Source organism: Sturnira hondurensis, unplaced genomic scaffold (assembly GCF_014824575.4).
Source record: "Sturnira hondurensis isolate 20B ecotype Veracruz unplaced genomic scaffold, ASM1482457v3 Scaffold0006655, whole genome shotgun sequence".
Classification (NCBI taxonomy): domain Eukaryota; kingdom Metazoa; phylum Chordata; class Mammalia; order Chiroptera; family Phyllostomidae; genus Sturnira; species Sturnira hondurensis.
In genome coordinates, this window is record NW_028079286.1 from 2,242,812 (window position 1) to 2,261,068 (window position 18,257).

General features: G+C 40.4%; 2 non-coding genes across 2 annotated transcripts; one reads left to right on the top strand and one right to left on the bottom strand.

The window, feature by feature from the left end:
* Positions 1-7,148: 7,148 nt before the first annotated feature.
* Positions 7,149-7,255, top strand: LOC118989938 (U6 spliceosomal RNA). Its single transcript, XR_005067127.1, has one exon. It is a non-coding gene; the product is annotated as a U6 spliceosomal RNA (small nuclear RNA).
* An 820-nt stretch (positions 7,256-8,075) lies between these two features.
* Positions 8,076-8,182, bottom strand: LOC118989939 (U6 spliceosomal RNA). Its single transcript, XR_005067128.1, has one exon. It is a non-coding gene; the product is annotated as a U6 spliceosomal RNA (small nuclear RNA).
* Between the last annotated feature and the right edge of the window lie 10,075 nt (positions 8,183-18,257).

Here is an 18,257-nt window from a genome sequence, read left to right on the forward strand (position 1 = left end):
GCGGAGTTAGCAGCTGGCTGAGCGGGGTTGGGCAAGAAAAAGTGGCCAGACCGTCCCTGTCACACAGGCAGCAGTTGGCAGATCCCAGGCGTGGGGTGGCAACGGATGGACCCAGTGAGGGCACAAGGCGGCGGGCTGACTAGGTCACACACTCGAACATTTGCACGCAGGTAAACCAGGCGAAGGAGCGAGCGGTGAGACAGACCACACAGGCTAGGGCCCCAGTGATGGGAATTAAAGTCTAAAAGCACCAACTTGAAAAACTTTCAAAGTCAAGGTGCCAGGAGAAGTTCCCAGGCTCACGGAGAGTTTGTTGGAGAGACCCACAGGGTCCTTGAGGGTGCATAGGCCCACACATCCAGGAACCAGCACCAGAGAGCCCAGTTTGCTTGCGGGAAGCAGCAGAGGGGACCAAAATCCAAGAGAGAGCGTAACAAATGCCATTGCTCCTCTCTGACCCCACTTCCACATACAGTGTTGCAACCCAGCAACTGGGTTGCCCTGCCCTGGTGAACACCTAAGGCTCCGTCCCTCATACATAATAGGTGAGAACAGACCAAAATATTGGAGCTCAAGAAGAACAGCTCAAAGCCCCAGAGCCAATAAATCTAAGCGACCAAGAGATAGCCAACCTTTCAGATGCACAGTTCAAAAATACTGGTGATCAGGATGCTCACAGAACTGGTTGATTTTAGTCACAAATTAGAGGAACAAATGAAGGCTAAACTAACTGAAATAAAGGGAAATGCACAGGAAACCAACTGTGATGGAAAGGAAACTGGGACTCAAATCAATGGAATGGACCAGAAGGAATAAAAAAATGACCTAACAGAAAAGAATAAAGAAACAAGAATTCAAAAAAATCAGGAGAGGCTTAGGAACCTCCAGGACATCTTTAAACATCCCAACATCTTAATTATAGGGGTACCAGAAGGGGAAGAGGAACAGCCACGTGTGGAAAACTTATTTGAACAAATAATAAAGGAGAACTTCCCCAGTCTGGCAAAGGAAATAGACTTCCAGGAAATCCAGGAAGCTCAGAGAGTCCCAAAGAAGCTGGACCCAAGAAGCAACACACCAAGGCACATCATAATTACATTCATCAAGATTAAAATGAAGAAGAGAATCTTAGAAGCAGCAAGAGATAAGGGGACAGTCACCTACAAAGGAGTTCCCATCAGACTGTCAGCTGATTTCTCAAAAGAGACTTTACAGGCAAGAAGGGGCAGGAAAGAAGTATTCCAAGTCATGAAATCCAAAGACCTACAGCCAAGATTGCTCTATCCAGCAAAGCTCTCATTTAGAATGGAAGGGCAAATAAAGTGCTTCCTAGATAAGGTCAAATTCAAGGAGTTCATTATCACCAAGCCCTTATTATATGAAATGTTAAAGGGACTTATCTAAGAAAAAAGAAGATAAAAAATATGAACAGTGAAAGGACAGCAAACTCACAGTTATTAACAACCACGCCTAAAACAAAAGCAAACTAAGAGGACAGTTAGATCAGGAGTGGAATCATAGAAATGGAGATCACATGGAGGGTTAGCAATAGGGTAGTGAGAGGAGGAGAAGGGGGGAGAAAGTACAGAAAATAAGTAGCATAGACGGTAGGTAGAAAATAGATAGGGGGAGGGCGAGAATAGTGTGGGAAATATAGAATCTAAAGAACTTGTGACCATGGACATAAACTAAATGGGGGAATGGTGAGGCAGGGGGTGTGCAGGGTAGAGGGGAAATGAAGAGGGGAAAATGGGACAACTGTAATGGCATAATCAATATAATATATTAAAAAGAAAAAATCACAAACATACATGGAGTCAAAGAATGTTGGAGTGAATGTGCAAATGGAAGCATAAGTAGCTTTTCCACAGTGGTAGAGGGAAATCAACTAGGCAAGTTTGGAAAACAGTGCTCTACCATATGGGGTTAGCTAGCAGAGCCTTGAAATAAGACCCAGCCATGGTGAGTTTTGAAATATTTTGGAGTTCTTTCTAGCTGAGACATTTAGGAGAAGTCCTGGGGAGTTAATGGGTACAACAAGAGGGAAAGGGTATGACCATAAAAGGAATAGAATAGCAGAGGAAGGGGCCCAGTGGGGAATTTAGATAAGTGTTTACCTGATGGACAGTGTGTGCCATTAAAAAACAGGAGCCAAGAAGGAAAAAAAAAAGGGTGGGGAAAAACCTGAAATGAATCTGTGAAGACTTCATTTCACAGTCAAGAGAGACAGAGAACAATTAAATCAGAACTTTCAGGGTAGACTTGGGCACTGGTATTTTCAAAAAGCTCTCTTGGACTTCTGGCCAAAATGGAGGTATGAGTAGACACACTTTGGCTCCTCGTACAACCAAAAGAAGCACAACAACAAATCTAAAAATAAAAAATAACCAGAACTGCCAGAAAATTGAACTGTATGGAAGTCTGACAACCAAGGAGTTAAAGAAGAAACATTCCCTCAGACTGATAGGAAAGGCAGAGAGGATGCATGGCAAGGCTGTGGCTGGAGGACCAGGCGGTCCCACAGCTGCGTGAGGCTAAACTGGGAGGCACAACTGGAAAGTGAGACAGACTGAGCAACCCAGGTTCCAGTGCAGGAAAGTAAAGCCTCAAAACTTCTGGCTTAAAATCCTGTGAAAGTTGCAGAGGCAGGAGAAACTCCAGCTTCACAGGAGAGTTCATTGGAGAGTCCCACGGGGTCCTAGAATATACACAAGCCCACCCACCTGGGAATCAGCACCTGAAGGGCCCAATTTGCTTGTACGTAGCAGGAGAAGTGACTGAAACCAGGCCAAGAGATGAGCAAGCAGCATTGTTCCCTATCAGTTCCCTGCCCCACATACAGCACCACGCAGGATTGATGCGGGTTGCCCTGCCCTGGAAAATATCTAAGGCTCCACCCTTTACAATGTAACAGGTGTGCCAAGACAAAAAAAAACATGACCAAAATGAAAGAACAGATCAAAGCTCCAAAATTAGAACTCAGTGACAAAGAGATATCCAACCTATCAGATGCAAAGTTCAAAACACTGGTAATCAGGATGCTCACAGAAATGGTTGAGTATCGTCGGAAAACAGAGGAAGAAGAGAAGGCTATGCAAAGTGAAATAAAGAAAAATATGCAGGGAATCAACAGTGAAGGGAAGGAAACCGGGACTCAAATCAACAACTTGGAGCAGAAGGAAGAAATAAACATTGAACAAGAATAGAATAAAGAAACAAGAATTCAAAATAACGAGGAGAGGTTTAGGAATCTCTAGGACAACTTTAAACGTTCCAACATCCAAATCACAGGGGTGCCATAAAGAAAAAAGGAAGAACAAGAAATTGAAAACTTATTTGAACAAGTAATGAAGGAGAACTTCCCCAATCTGAAAAAGGAAATAAGACTTCCAGGAAGTCTAGGAAGCTCAGAGTCCCAAAGTTGGACTCAAAGAAGCACACACTAAGGCATGTCATAATTACATTACCCAAGACTTAAGAGAAAATCTTAAAAGCAGCAAAAGGAGTTACCTACAAAGGAGTTCCCATAAGACTATCAGCTGGCTTCTCAAAAGAAACCTTGCAAGCAAGAAAGGGCTGTAAAGAAGTATTCAAAATCATGAAAAGCAAAGACCTACATCTAATCTAATCTAAGATTACTCTATCCAGCAAAGCTCATTTAGAATGGATGGGCAGATAAAGAGCTTCCCAGATAAGGTCAAGTTAGAGGAGTTCATCACCACCAAGCCCTTATATGAAGTGTTAAAGGGACTTATCTAAGAAAAAGATCAAAACTATGAACAGAAAAATGGCAACAAACCCACAACTGTCAACTGACCCTAAAAACAAAAACAAACTGAGCAGACAACTAGATCAGGAACAGAATCATAGAAATGGAGAACACATGGAGGGTTATCAGTGGGGAGGGGGAGAGGGGAGAATGGGAGAAAAGGTACAGGGAATAAGAAGCATAAATGGTAGTTAGAAAATAGACAAGGGGAGGTTAAGAACATTATAGGAAATGGAGAGGCCAAAGAACTTATATGTATGACCCATGGACATGGACTAAGGGAGGGAAATACTGGCGGGAGAGAGGGAGGCTACAGGGCAGAGGGGAATAAAAGGGAGAAAAAATGGGACAACTATAATAGCATCATCGATAAAATATGTATATTTTAAAAAGCTCTCTTGATGATTACAAACTCCAACCCAGCTAGAATTCACCAATTTCACACCAGATAAATCTGGTAACGTTGATACTGCGGTTCTAAGTGACTCATCTGTTCCAGAGGATGTGAGGATTTTGGTTGAGTATCTTCTTTTTAATTAGAGCAAAATTCCTGAAGAGGAAATGACTTGTGGTTTTGGCCAGTTTTAACTGAGTTGTATCACTGAACATTCCTTCATGTGAAATTAAGAAAGAATAAGGTAGGCTTTGCAGTTATCAGTGTGTACTGCTCTGTTGCTGCCGTCTAATGCACAGAACTCAGAATTGTGGTTTTAAAATGGCAGGCTTGAAGTCTTCATTCTTTTCTTGTAACATATTGCAAATAGTATGACCTAAATACTACACGTGCAGTGTAACGAACAATGGATTTGGCCACTGAAGATAGTAGGACCAGTGCTGGTATTGCCTTGGAAGACAACTACACACTTGGCCTCAGTTCCCTTCTCTAAAAAGAGATGCTACATGTCTCTGGATCTAAAATGCCATTGATTTTAGGATGCATCACAGTTTTATATACCACTAAAAAAGATCATTGTATTATTCTGCTGCTAATGTAAATAGTTGGAATTATTAAGACAGTATGGTCCAGAATATAAAATAAAACCTTTTTGTTAAAAAATTAGATAAGCTAAGAAAAACCCTTTAAATCAATCTCTCCTATAGTCAAATTGTTAACAATGCCTACCAAAACTTTTTTTTCTCGTTTGAGTCAATTCTTAACTCATGATACAGAAGATTAACTTAAAGGCTAACTACTCATAAGTTCCCTACATGACTTCCAAAAGATTTGATATATCTCCCTCTAAGGAAGTGATTGGAGATTTATATATATTTAAGCAGTGATAAGAGCAAGACTTGTTTTTGTCGCAATGCAAATATGGAATTTTTAATGTTGTTTAGTTTGGCAGAAGCCAATAGTGTTTTAATGTTGCAAGCGAAACATTAAAGTGTGAAAAATGAGCATAATTACAAAGGCCAAAAGTGAACTGGATAAATGTGTTCAGTTAGTGAAGTATGCAATGCAGATCGGGGCAGTGTGCAGGTTGGGGGAAGAAGAAACAGAAGGAAGAGTGTCTGGGCAGTAAAAGGAGATGGACTCACATGAATAAGTATGAAGGACACATGTGTCGGGGCCTAAAGATGGTGAATGCAATCCATCAAGAAAATCGCACCAGGNGATGGACTCACATGAATAAGTATGAAGGACACATGGACAATAACTAAGACGGGGGGGCGGAGATGGGAGGGGGGGTGGGGAGCACTGGGGGGGTGCAGGGCTGGGAGTACAAGAAAGAAAACTGTACTTGAACAAAAGTTAAATAAATAAAAAAAAGGAAAAAAAAAGAGTGTCTGGGCAACACAAGCCTTTGGGAGGGAAGCAGGGAGTGGGGAGAATTGTTTTAAGAGTAGGGAGAAAACAGAGTAAGGAAATCCAAGACGTTAAATTGTAATGTCTCTAGCACATTGCCCTGCTGGATGAAGCTTTCAATAAATGCATAGCTTGACAGAAAACAACATTCATAAAATACCCAGGAAAGAAGCATCAGCCTATATTCAAACAAGGATGAGGGTAGGTGGAGTCATTTTCTTATCCAATTGATTCTACACAGATAAATGTAGCTAAAGGATAGTCCACGTGAGAGAGCTGGAGACCCAATACTCAGAGCCAACATTAAGCAGCTTCAGAAGAATCTCTTAGCGGTGAGGAGAGATGTTCGCTCATATAACCAAAATATGGAGTGGAACGAATGATCCGGAGACTCAAACCACATTGGCATTCTACCTTCATTTCTTTTCCTGGTCTTATTTTCTCAGTTTTCTTCTTTGGGGCACAGAACTTAGACACCGGTTACCTTGGGTTTACATCGTTATGGCTCATGACCCCAAGGTTAAAAACCAACCAACAAAACACCAGTTCTACCTGCATCGTTCATCAGTGTACTCTAAAATCATTAAGTGAGAGACTTATGAGAAACTTTATAATGGAGGGGTTCAGCCAGACGTTGCAAGCTTCAAGCTGGGATGCAATATTAATTCCACGGCCCACTAGTAAGCCGCTCATGCTTAAAAAATCAAATCTTAAAAGAATGAGGCTTTTGATCTTTTAATTTTCAAGCAACAGGGAGGACAGAGAAGTTAAATGACATCATCTGTAAGAAATGGTGTCTGTAATAAATGTCATGATTCTTGAATTGTGACATTCCACAGGGCAAATACCCGCTTTCCCCACTAAATCAATGGCATGAAGAGAAATGGGGAGGGGGCGACGCTCAAGAATAATAGAGGCCTAAGGGAGGCAGCAGCCAAACGCAATGCGGGAAATGGGACTTTGCTTGGATCCTTGACAAACCAACAATAAGCCATTTTTGAAATAGTCAAGAAAACTTGAATGTACAGTGAATATTAAGTGATATTAAACAACTAACTTTTCAAGATGTGATAATTAATGGCTGGGTGATTACATTTTTTTTTAGAACCATCAGAGAAAATGTAAGTGGGAAATGACTTGCTTTAAAAGTATGGCGCTGTCCTCGCCCAGCCCTCCCGGCACCAAAGACGACTCAAGAACCAACTCTTCCAACCTTGCTGAGTCCTCAAAGGCATTGCGCACTTAAGTTTCGGCCTTGGCGCCGCTCCCGACATGCTCCGCGAACACGGCGCGAAGGCCTGAGGTCTCACAGCCCGCCAGGAGTCCCTCCGCAGGCTCCTTACCCAAGGTGCCCCGGGAACATTTGCATATCCCACCAGACAGGTAAACCCGGAGGCTCGGTCGCAGCCTAGCGATCATAGCAACAACACGCGAGCCTCATGAGGTGGTACCTTTGCATCATATTCCCTTAAAGTTCCGTGGTCGCCTGGAAAGCGAAGGATTCGATCGCCATAACTAAGAGAGAGGAGAGTATTTCGTTCTTTAAATAGCTGGTGGGGGCAGGCTTGCATTGTGCTCGCTTCGGCAGCACATATACTAAAATTGGAACGATACAGAGAAGATTAGCATGGCCCCTGCGCAAGGATGACACGCAAATTCGTGAAGCGTTCCATATTTTTGTCCCTACTGGCCACTCACACGCTCTCGCCCTTTGATTACCTCCGAAAAAAGGCACAAATGAGTCAAGAGACAAAATGTGTGGCGAGTAATAGCAAAAGTCGTGACTCTTCTTTATAAAGACATTCGTGTAAGTCGTTGAAACAAATGAGGTTGAGTCATATGAAGAGGCATTGGTGCTAATAGTTTAACCTACATTTTTCCTTCATAAATTTTAAACGTCTTGTTTACGGTTTTGTCTCCCTCAAAGACACAAACTCCACAAACCCAGGTAGGTTGACTTTTGTTAACTAGAAGAGTGGCACGTAAATTGCTCGGTGAATCTTTCCAAATCATTTCTGAATTATTGAGTTACTAAATAATTGCTAAAGTAATGGATCCTTAGCAAAAGAGGTAAGCAACATTAGTGTTCATTTGTTGTGTCTACTTTGTGGCATTCTCCGGCCGTTTATAAAGACCTGAGGGCGTACTGAGCCAAGGCAGAGACGGTTGTCAAGCAGCGGTTACATCGGACGAGATCAATGTTGGCGGGTGCTTGCGGACCCTTAGAGCTCGAGGACCAACTGAAAACTGGCTGAAAGCAGCAACCATTTGGATTTGCTTTCTGAGACCTGCTTTGTATGCCCGCATTCTTGTAGCCTTTACGAATCAGAAATGCCGATCTATCGAAAACCAACTGTGATGGGAAATTTGATTAAGAGTTCATTGCCCAAACCAACTTAATCAATAGAAAAAGGTACTCGAGTGCAGGTATCACGGTCACTTGGCATTGGAAAAGTACCTTCTTCCTGAGACAGTCTTGGTCTATCCAGGAAACAGCACCAAAATATGGAACGCTTCACGAATTTGCGTGTCATCCTTGCGCAGGGGCCATGCTAATCTTCTCTGTATCGTTCCAATTTTAGTATATGTGCTGCCGAAGCGAGCACAATGCAAGCCTGCCCCCACCAGCTATTTAAAGAACGAAATACTCTCCTCTCTCTTAGTTATGGCGACCGAATCCCTCGCTTTCCAGGCGACCACGGAACTTTTAGGGGAATATGATGCAAAGGTACCACCTCATGAGGCTCGCGTGTTGTTGCTATGATCGCTAGGCTGCGACCGAGCCTCCGGGTTTACCTGTCTGGTGGGATATGCAAATATTCCCGGGGCACCTTGGGTAAGGAGCCTGCGGAGGGACTCCTGGCGGGCTGTGAGACCTCAGACCTTCGCGCCGTGTCCGAGGAGCATGTCGGGACCAGTGGGCACCGTCGAAGACCCAGTGCCGCCTGCGCTCTCGGGGTCGAGTGGAGTAGCCGACTCGTGGTCCGTGAGGCACCCGGGCTGGCGTGATCGAGGCAGTCCCGGCATCTTGCCTGGAGCAGGCGGACTCTCCCCAAATCGGTTAGTCTGCTAGACTACTAGGGCTCTGGATCCATTACGGATCCTCCCACCAGTGTATGGAATATATCACGGATATTTCACCCGTGACACAGGGGCCTTGTGCTGTCGCAAAAGGTATTGGCGAAATGAGCTCAGCGTCCAGCCCTCCGGAAAATTCCTCCCAGTGCCTCTCCCACTCGGTACTGGATCGTTAGCAGCACACTCTCCGTTCCCTGGGCTTAGCAAACTTCGGCGCTAGTGTCCGCGGCTTAAGTCCATTATGCCCAGGCGCCAGTGTGATGGGGAAAGGGCTGAATGAGCTCAGAAGGACGGCCACGCCTTGCACAGGTGTGCTTGCTTCCCCTAGGGCCTAGGGGCCACCTTGAACTCTGGTTGCCAACTAGCTGAAACACTGAAGAACATGCTGAAGCCCACATTTTTGGCCTGAGAGGTGGATTCAAGAAATTACACTATTAGAGTTGAACTGGAGCATCATTCTTGTAGTTCCTTATACTTCCCCGCACCCTGACCCTACCCGTTATGATAAAAACGCTCAGGACAGACCTACTTGCGAGAAATGCCGGAATGTTAGTATTCAAGATTATGATTTTAACTGCAAAAAACCGTACCGCTCAAGTCAAAGCCTTGCACGTTGTGAAATGAGGGCCAAAGGTGAAAGAAAGCCTTGGTATTGAGGTGGTTGCACTACTCCATATATTGAAGGAAAGTGAAGAGCGTAGGTTAGCCTGCTTAGGATGATGGTACCTTTAATAAGGAATACGGTGTATTTATAGTGTAAGTGCAGTTTTGCTTTTTTTTCTCTCTTTCATTTAGTCGTCCTACCTCTCTCCAAAACCATGGCACAATACTTTGGAACCTGTGAAAAACAAGTAATTTTTAAAAGTTGTTTAATTAGTACACAATTTTATGATGTACAAAAAGAAAACAGTGTGAAACCATATGAGTTTCTGGTATGTGAAGTCAAAAATAGAAAAGGAACAGAAAGACTACAGGGATTATTGCTAAACCTATCTATATTTGTGGTTATCATTATTTCAACGCTTTGAAAAGTAATCAAAACACTGTGTTCTTCCCCGGGCCCAAAGAAAAAATTAGGCGAAAATCATACACCTATTGAGTAAATTGTCCAATCACAAGTAAAATCTGCTTTGATGTATTTCTTCTAATGGCCTAGCTTTCCAATAAACTATTACTGCTTTCAGAGCTATTAATAAATTGATGTTCAATTTTATGGCTTGAAGAAATATATCTAAAACCCTTCATGTTTTCTTAGAAACCTGACAACCAAAGAGTATATTAAAGGATACATGATGACAGAAATCTATCGGTGGAAGGATGGTCAGAGTTCCAGAGTTATGAACTTTATTTCTCTACTCCTTAAGTCAGGCTACACTCCTACATGACCATGTTTAAACCCTTTATATTCTGAAAAGAGAAAAAATATTTGCCACATACGGGGGGAAAAAAGATTGTCGAGATCATCAATCCTTGGAGGTAAAATATTTATAATGGCTCTAAATTATCCAATGTGTACAGAAATACAAAAAAAGTATACTTGTAGAATCATGGAACTGCCACACAATATGCTGTAAATAAGCTACAGCAGAATTGTTCACAGATGATTTACTTGTGAACTCTTTTAAAGCAATAAATTCTCTCTAGACCTCCAATGTTCCTAAAATTATTTCTATTATATTATTTAAATACGTATAAACATTAAACTGTACAAACTTATTCTTATAGCTGTTATAAATGAAAAACAAATTCAACTACTTTAGTTTTGTGTTATATTGATTTGTTTTAAAACTAACTAGAAGTCAATGTAATGCAAATTAAACTACAAGTCAATGCAATTCAAATTAACAACATTAATTATTTCAGTAGATGATGTGCTTGGCTAAAGCTGAATCACTAATGTTGGGTTCGGTAGTTGACAGATGTAGTCTCAGGTTCAGTTGTATACTTAATCTGTTTCTGTGTTTTGACTAATGCAGATAATACCAATTCACACAAGTATATTCTAAAAACTTAACCTTTGCTCACAACTAAATTATATACTTGAACATTCTTTTTAAAAATATTTTAATATCTTTGAAATCAGGACACAACACACAGTAAATGGAAGCCAAGAGTATGAAATAAGGTTGTTTAGTAAAATGAGGCTTCATACTTATACACTCGGCCAGTGAGCAATTCTTGAATGCCAATATATTACTTGATGATTCTGTAAAGCTGTGTTATGTATTTCAACATGGAGTTAGAGTTATAGTGTAATTAAAATTGGCACTAAATGTATAATCAAATATTGTTGAAGTTTGGAACTAGAAAAGATGTTCTGAAATTAGTTTTAAATTCTAGACACATCTTAAAAACTTAAAAAAAAGATTTTACTTATTTATTTTTACAGAGGGGAATGAAGGAAGGAGAGAAACATCAATATGTGGTTGGTTCTTGAGCACCCCCTACTGGGTACCTGGTCTGCAACCCAGGCATATGCTCTGAATTGAGCTGGCGACCATTTGTTTTGCAGTCTGGTGCTCAATTCACTAAGCCACNGTTTTAAATTCTAGACACATCTTAAAAACTTAAAAAAAAGATTTTACTTATTTATTTTTACAGAGGGGAATGAAGGAAGGAGAGAAACATCAATATGTGGTTGGTTCTTGAGCACCCCCTACTGGGTACCTGGTCTGCAACCCAGGCATATGCTCTGACTAGGAATTGAGCTGGCGACCATTTGTTTTGCAGTCTGGTGCTCAATTCACTAAGCCACACCAGCCAGGGCTAACTTTTTTTTTTTTAATTTCATCCCTAAGCTCAGACTGTTGAAGATAAAGAAGGAAACAGGGTTCTTTCTTTATATAGTGTTTTCTATAAATAGTGTTTTATTTATAGATATTCGTATATTTTCTGGGCTATATAAAATCCATAACATGAAATTTCATCTGATTCTGTGAAGAGCTTTCTCATTTTCAAGAAAGAGATTTTCTTTAATTTATGACTTCTCTGATATATACTGAGAGCTTATTGGAAGGCCTTTCCCACAGTCAGTGCATATGATGAGTCAAGTATGACTGCTCTGGTCATTCAAAGGACCTTCCTACACACACACACAGAGTTTTTCTCCTTTGGGAATCTGCTGATGTGGCTGTTACCACAGTCAGTACATTCATAAGGTTTCTCTCTAGTATAGGTTCTCTGATATGTATGTAAACATGTTTATTCATAAAGACCCTCTCTTAATAAAAACAGGGTTAAAAAAAAACTTTATTGTTTTTTCAAATACATTTGTCGCCATTCTCCCCCCACCTCTGCCATCCCCACCTCCCACCCTCAATCCTACCCACCTTTGGCTTTGTCCATGGGTCCTTTATGCATGTTCCATGACAACCCTTCTCCCCTTCTCCCCCCATTATCCCCTTCTATTTCCCCTCTGAAATCAAGTTTTTTCTTAATTTCAGTGTCTCTGGTTATATTTTGATTATTTGTTTTTGTTGTTGTTGTTGTTGCTAAGGTTCCACTTTCAGGTGAGATCATATGGTATTTGTCTTTCACTGCCTGTCTTGTTTCACTTAGCATAATGCTTTCCAGTTACATCCATGCTGTTGCAAAGGGTAGGAGCTCTTTCCTTCTTTCTGCTGCACAGTATTCCATTGTATAAATGTACCAGTTTTTTTGATCCACTCATTTACTGATAGGCACTTACTTCCACCTCTTGGCTATTGTAAATTGTGCAGCTATGAACATTGGGTTGCATAGGTTCTTTTGAATTAGTGTTTCAGGATTCTTAGGGTATAATCCCAGCAGTGGAATTGCTGGGCCAAAAGACAGTTCCATTTTTAGTTTTTTGAGGAAATTCCATACTGTTTTCCACAGTGATTGCACCAGTCTGCATTCCCACCAAGAGTGCAGAAAGGTTCCCTTTTCTCCACAACCTCTCCAGCACTTATTGTTTGTTGATTTAAGATAGCTATTCTGACTTGTGTAAAGTGGTATCTCATTGTGGTTTTAATTTGCATCTCTCTGATGGCTAGTGATGATAGGCACCCTTTCATATGTCTCTAGACCCTCTGTATCTCCTTGGAGAAGAATTTGTGCAGGTCCTTTGCCCATTTTTTAATTGGGTTTTTTGTCTTTCTGGTGTTGAGTCATGTGAGTTCTTTACCTATTTTGGAGATCAATTCCTTTTGTGAGGTATCATTAGCAAATATATCTTCCTATACGTTTGGTTCCCTTTTCATTTTGCTGGTGTTTTCTTTAGCCATGCACAAGCTTTTTATTTTGCTTAAGTCCCATTTGTTTATTCTATCCTTTATGTCCCTTGCTCTAGGGAAAATATTAGTGAAAATATTGCTGCGTGGAATATCTGAGACTTTCCTGCCTATGTTCTCCTATAGAACTTTTCTGGTGTTGCAACTTATATTTAAGTATTTTATCTATCTTGAGTTTATTTTTGTATATGGTGTAAGTTGGTGGTCGAGTTTCATTTTGTTGTCTAAAACTTATGAGTCACAGCAAAGGCAGTCCTGAGAGGGAAGTTCATAGCAATACAAGCCTACCTAAAAAAGATAGAAACATTTCAAATAAACAACCTAACCCTACAACTACAAGACCTGGAGGAATAATAAGAAACAAAGCCCAGAGTAAGTAGAAAAAAGGAAATAACCAAGATCAGAACAGATTTAAATGACACAGACACTAAAGGAACAATTCTAATGATCGATAAATCCAGAAGCTGATTTCTTCTAGAAAATAAACAAAATCAACAGGACTTTAAGCAGACTCATTAAGAAAAAAAGAGAGTACCACAAAAAAACAAAATCTGATATGAAAGAGGAGAGATTACCACTGATACCACAGAAATACAAAGGCTTGTAAGAAATCACCACAAACAACTGTCTGCCAAGAAATTTAAAAACCTGGGTAAAATGGACAAATTTCTAGAAAAATAAAAAATTTTAAAGCTGAATAAAAAAGAAGCAGAAAGCCTAAACAGACCTATAATAGCTGATGAAATCGAAGCAGTAATTAAAATACCCATGGCACACAAAAACTCTGAACCAGACGGTATCACAAGAGAATTTTACAAAGCTTTTAAAGAAAAGCTAACTGCTCCTCTTCACAGACTATTCCAAAAAACTCAAGAAGATGGAAGACTCCCAAACTCTTTTTATGAAGCCAGCATCATCATAATCCCTAAAACAGATAAAGACACAACAAGGAAAGCTATAGGACAATATTGCTGATGAACATAGACACTAAAATCCTCAACAAAATAATGGCAAAACTGCATCCAGCAATATGTTAAAAAGATCATACGCCAAGATCAAGTGGGATTCATCCCAGGGATGCAAGGATGGTACAATATTTGCAAATCAATAAGTGCAATACTTCACATAAACAAAAGGAAACACAAAAATTAAATGATCATATCAATAGATGCAGAAAAAACACTTGATAAGGTACAACACCCATTTATGAGAAAAACACTCAATAAAGTGGGAATAGAGGGAGCATTCCTCAATATAATAAAGGCCATATATGAGAAACCTACAGCCAACATCATACTCAATGGCCAAAAACTAAAAGCTTTTCCACTAAGATCAGGAGCAAAACAAGAATGTCCACTTTCACTACTTCTATTCAACATAGTATTGGAAGTCCCAGCCACAGTGATCAGACAAGAAAAAAAAAAACAGGCATCCAAATTGGAAAAGAGGAAACAAAACTGTCACTGCTTGCAGATGACATGATAGTGTACATAGAAAATCCTATAAACTCCACCAAAAAACTACTCAACCTAATAAGTGAATTTGGCAAAACAGTGAGATACAAAGTCAATATTCAGAAATCAAAGGCATTTTTGTACACCAACAATGAAATATCAGAAACTGAAATCAGGAAAAAGATCCCATTTGATATAGCAATAAGAAAAATAAAATACCTAGGAATAAACCTAACCAAGAAGGTAAAAAACCTGTACTCAGAAAACTACACAACACTGAAGAAGGAAATGAAGGAAGACACAAATAGAAGCATGTACCATGTTCATGAATGGGAAGAATTAACATGATCAAAACATACATAATACCCAAAGCAATTTATAGATTCAGTGCAATCCCTAGTAAAATACAAAGGACATATTTCACAGATTTAGAACAAGCATTTCAAAAATTTATATGGAAACATAAACGACCCTCAATAGCCACAGCAATTTTGAGAAAGAAGAACAAAGTTAGGAGGGATCAGAATTCCTGCGATCAAACTATATTACAAGGCCACTGTAATCAAAACTGTCGGGTACTGGCATAAGAACAGACACATAGACCAATGGAACAGAATAGAGAGCCCAGAAATAAACCCAAGTCCCTACTGCCAATTAATATTCAACAAAGGGCACAGAAGCATAAAAATGGAGTGAAAATAGCCTCTTTCAACAAATGATACTGGTAAATCTAGAAACCTACATGCAAAATAATATGTAAGTTTTCTGATATACAAATAATGCCCCCTATTTATTACATAATCTTTCCTTACAAAATCATAAGCATGTAATTCTGTAACATAATATCATACTCAAGCAACCATGTGACACTTATAGGTAAAATGTTTCAAATTAAGACTATAAATTATTACACCCATATTATTACCTTACCAACCACATTCTAGCAGGTCTTGCTTCTGCCAGACCCTGTATATGGAGATTGAATCTAGCACTTGTGTTTTCCCACTCAGTACATACATATGGTTTCAGTTTCACTGGGAATATTCTGATACACTTGGAGTTGTGACTTGGAAATGAAAGAAATGTACAATCATCACATTCACAAAAGTACCTCCCCATTATAAACATTCATGTGCAATTGTACTTGTTATTTATTGCTGCATAAATTACCCTCACACCCAGCAGATGAAAATAACACTCATTACATTTCTGAGGGATAGGAATCTGGGAATGGCTTAGCTGGATATGTAGGCTGGTTCAGGTTCTCTGATGATTTTTCATTCAAGGTGCTAGTTGGGGAAGATGAAGCAGCTTCCATGCTCATTCAAACAATTATTGGTAAACCTTAGTTCCTCTGTTGCTAACCAGACTTCAGTTCCTCACCCATAGGACCATTCACAGAATGAAAATTTGCTTCCCTCAGAGGAAGAGATCATGGATACAGTGGATGCCCAAGAGGAAAAACCAGTCTTATAATCTAGTCTTGGATCTAACATACCATCACTTCTACTGTTTGCAATTGGTCATACAAGACCAATCTTGGCAAAAATGAAGTAGACCATGCAAAAATGTGAATACCAGGAGCCAGTGCCATTGGGGGACTGTCTTGGAGGCTGACTACCATTCAATAAGCAAGTTGGACATATGGTTGATGGCCTTTAACACTTTCTCTTCAGTATGAAATTCTGGTGTACACTGAGTTGTAACTTCTGGGTATAGGCTTTTCCATGGGCACTGCATTCAAATGGCTTCTTGCAGTGTGAATATTCTGAACTTCAATCAGTACTGACTTAGAGGTGAAGGCCTTTTCAAATTCAGTACAGCTACAGGTCTCTCTCCAGTGTGAGCATTACAGTGTACAAAGATAAGTGATCTTTGGTAAGTGAATGCCTCCCTATACTTAATGCATGAATAAGATTTCTCTCTTGAATGTTTGCAGATATTCACTAAGGCGAGACTTGAGTGAATTTTTGTTATATAGTTTCTCTCCAGTATGAATTCTCTGATATACAAATGTGTCTTTCTGAATGAAGGCCCATTCACATTATTACACACACAATTTCTTTTGTAGATGAATTCATCAAAGGAACCTGAATACTGATTGGTAAGTGAAGTCTTTCCTACTTTATCCACCTTAGCCATTATGTTTTCAACTTTACTTTCCACAGTAGCCTATAGGTGGTTTGACTGTTTCAATCAGAGCTGCTGAAAGAGGCAGGCTAGTCTCAACAATGATCACACAGCCTCTACTTCATGCATCCTGCATTAAAATATAGGCCTTTGGAGTTTTAAAAAAGTGACTGAGAACAGAAGCAATTACTGAAGGCCACCATTTCATCAGATGTGTTTGCACTGAGAGCATCATTGTTAGTAGCTAATAGCACTGCTAAAGCTAAAAAGCCCTTTACTGTTGGTGAAGAGTTGATACTGCCTGTTGCCAAGGACATTTGTTGTGAACTTGTAGGAGAGGCTGCAGTTCAAAAGGTGGCATGTGTTCCTCTACTTCAGGGGTCCTGAACTCCTAAGCCATGGACTAGTATCTGATGGTGGCCTATTAGGAACCAGGTTGCACAGCAGGAGGTGAGCGGCAAGTGAGCGAGTGAAGCTTTATCCCTATTCATGACCGCTCCCCATCTCTCTCATTACCCCTGAGCTCCACCTCCTGTCAGATCACTGGCAATGTTAGATTATAGGAGCACAAACCCTACTGTGAACTGTGCATGTGAGGGATCTAGGTGGCGACCCCTAATGAGAATCTAATGCCTGATATCTGAGGTAGAGCTCAGGTGGTGATGCTAGCGCTGGAGAGTGGCTACAGATAGCAGAGGTTTGACTGTCCAGAGGCCATAAGCCAATTGCTCACATACTCATATCAAACTCTATCAGTGAGTGGGTGACAATGAAGCTGCATCTGGTGGCAGGCTTCATAGTGGCAAGTGAGTTGATGTACTTCAATTGTGCAGCTGTGCCTGTTGGCAGGCTTTAAGTCAGAATATGACACTTACAGTAGCCCACATGCGGTCCCCCCTTTACCATTTCTGTCCACACTTCTTTCCCACACTGTGCCCTTGTCTAAGTCAGTTTCAGTAAGCCCACAAACTAACCCTAGCCAAAATGAGTACAAAACAAACATTGCTGGAGAGCTTCTAAGAAAAAGGGTAAAGCCCCAATGATATGACAGCAGAAGACTCTAAGAGTGCAAACAAAAAGAAAGCTGCATTTCAAAGAAAATACCAACTTTAAGTTACGGGTTCACTTCAAGAGATGATTCACATTCTCCAAGCCCTCTTTTTGTAGTATGTGGTGACCAGCCATGAAGCTTCAAAACCACTTCACCACATGGAGACCATGCATCCTGCATTAAAATATAGGCCTTTGGAGTTTTTTTTAAAAAGTGACTAAGAACAGAAGCAATTACTGAAGGCCACCATTTCATCAGATGTGTTTGCACTGAGAGCATCATTGTTAGTGGCTAATAGCACTGCTAAAGCTAAAAAGCCCTTTTCTGTTGGTGAAGAGTTGATACTGCCTATTGCCAAGGACATTTGTTGTGAACTTTTAAGAGAGGCTGCAGTTCAAAAGGTGGCATGTGTTCCTGTTTCAGCCAGCACCATAACTAGATGAACTGATGAAATAGCAAAGGAGATCGAAGCACAATTGTTACAGGAATTATAAATCACTATGATACACAATCCAGGTTGATGAGTCTACTGATGTTGACAAGGCAAAAATGCTCGTTTTTGTGTGATATATTTTTCAGGAGGATGTGCATGAGGATATGTTCTGTGCACTTTTGTTGCCAATGCCACAACTGCAGAACTATTCAAGTCTTTGAATGATTACATATCACGAATTTGAACCGAATTGTGTTGGTATATGCATGAATGGAGTGGCTG